This window comes from Micrasema longulum, unplaced genomic scaffold (assembly GCF_059751315.1).
Source record: "Micrasema longulum isolate JH-2025_06_02 unplaced genomic scaffold, ASM5975131v1 h1tg001508l, whole genome shotgun sequence".
Lineage (NCBI taxonomy): Eukaryota > Metazoa > Arthropoda > Insecta > Trichoptera > Brachycentridae > Micrasema > Micrasema longulum.
The window spans coordinates 15331-17885 of NW_028278692.1; positions in this window are offsets into that span (position 1 = coordinate 15331).

Consider the following 2555-nt stretch of genomic DNA (forward strand, 5'->3'; position numbering starts at 1 on the left):
CACTACGGCCGTTAAAATACGGGCACCGCTGTCCTAGGAAACCCTAGCTTTAGATGGTAAAAAATTGGACAGAATGTCTGCAGCCGTTCCATAAGTGTTACCTCACCTATGCAGTCTCGGTATCAATGAATTATTTTGTTGGTTGGAAGAAGTACTGGAGCAATGAAACAATAAAGTACTCCTTGTGTTGACAGCAGGTACTCTAAAATTAATCAATTCAAGTATTTTTGGTGCGTCAAAAAGAGAGTTTACAATTTTATACAGTACAATGAGATCATTAATAGTTCTTCTTTCAGAAAGTGTTGTTAGGTTAAGCAGAGTTAATAAATAGTCATAATTCACATTTTGAATTGGAATGTTTAGTTTGTAGTTTATCATCGAAAGGTCCTAAAAAGGGCGCATAGGAACGCTCGCACAGCGAGCCTTTGCTGGTCTCTTAATGGACAAATCAGCGCGTCCCTTTATAGCGTTATTGTCGCTACCTAACTGCGCCTAGCACTCTGCAGCCAAGACGTGCCCGCTTCAATAATGATAGGAGCGAAATGCCAAATGTGGATACATATCTTAAACGTACTTGGCCGTTTACTAACAAACTAAATGGTTTAAGCTATCAACATTTATTACAAATTTTAATATATTTTTTTTAAGGATTGACGAAGTCCATTTAGTAAAAATAAATAATAATAAATTACAACAGGGATGAACATTTTAGAGAAGGGAATATGGAAGTCTAGGCATTTACAGGGCTTATGATCTGTCATAACTGGTTAATTCATATTTTTTTCCATTATAAACAAAGATTAATAATAAAAATAATGTGACCTCACTGGGGTTACCCGTGCCGAGGACACTTAGCCATATACTTTTTTTTTAAATATATTTTTACATGTGTGAATAAACAAAGAAGACTTAATGTTTTAAACGCTCCGTATTTAAGTTTATATTTAATTCACGTACACCTATATTATTTACATTATAAAACGCACAAAAACATAACATAAACTATACTATTGTGGAGCAGTTGATTTAATATTGGTTTGGGCGAATGATACAGTCCATTTTACTTCTACCCAGCTTCACTATCCATTTTTTATAGCCTTTTTGAACATTTTCTCATTTCTAATTGACAGTGAAAGTAGGATATAGATTTTAATTGCATAATACTCAAAATCCCTTAACAGCGATTCCCTTTATTTAAAGTAACCACTTTATAGACCGTGTAACATTCACCATTTTGCCTATGTTTGAACATCCATATTTATTCGATTCTTCCATCTATTGATTTTTGTAAAGTTAAAGAGCTAAAACCTTTATTGTGAGGAGATTCATCTGATCGAATTATTTCACATATTACGCAATGCATGAAAACAATTTTTAAATTTTATTAATTAAACTTCTTCTATGACCAGTTGGTTTCAATTCAATATTTTGAGTATGTCCAAATGTTTGTAGATAAAATACTGGATTTTACCTCCTAGGGAGTCGTTAAGATTAGAAACCACTTAAAACAGCCAATAGCAGGTCATTAGCCCTATAAATGCCTAGACTTCCGTATTAAAAAAAAAACATTTTCTAAAATGTTTTCCATCCCTGTTGTAATTAGTTAATCTTAATGACTCCCTAGGGGATAAAATCCAATGTTTTGTCTATAAACATTTGAACATACTCAAAATATTGTAACAACTAATGTATTTATTTTTATGCAGGTAATATATTGAAGTATATTGCAACTATAGAAAATTAAAGCTAGGACAAAAAAAAAATGAATAAAATAAACATATTACAACAGAGATGAATAATATTTTAGAGAAAGTATGATAGAAGTCTAGGCATCTACAGGGCTTATGACCAGTCATTTGCTGGTTTAAGTGGCCACTTTACACACTGTGTAACATTCACCGTTCCGCCCGTATTTGAACATCTATATTCCTTCAATTCATTCATCTGTTGATGTTTGTGAAGTTGAAGAGCTGAAACCTTTATCTATGCGGGTGAGATTCATCTAATTGAATCATTTTGCCTACATACACCGCAAGACAAAAAAAATTACGAGTTTACCTGCTACCGCGCCCCTTGACTTTACTGAACCCTTTTTCTAAGAAATCCTTTATCGATACCTCTTTCTTTTGTTTAATAAATTAAGGACACTATGTGTCACCTTTCTACAATATTTACATTTTAAAATGTCTCAACAGTCTTGTTTTACCCGCGTTTGAGTGAACATAACACAACAATCATGGAAAGTGCAAAGCAAATGTCGATTGCGATAAAATCCAAAATAATCACATTGTCGCAAGAAAACATATCTAATTGTGAAATATCTCGTCGAGTTGGGTATTCAGAAGGTGCAGTGAGGTTTTTATTTAAAAAAATCCAAGAAACTGGATCCATAGAACGGAAAAAAGGAAGCGGACGGGGGCGCGTGACATCTGCCCGAGATGATCGCTTAATAAAAAAAATTGTTATGCGCGATCGATTTTTAACGGCACCTGAAATACACGCAGAGATGCAGTCTACCAGCACATCAACATTTTCAGTAAAAACAGTGTCCAGGC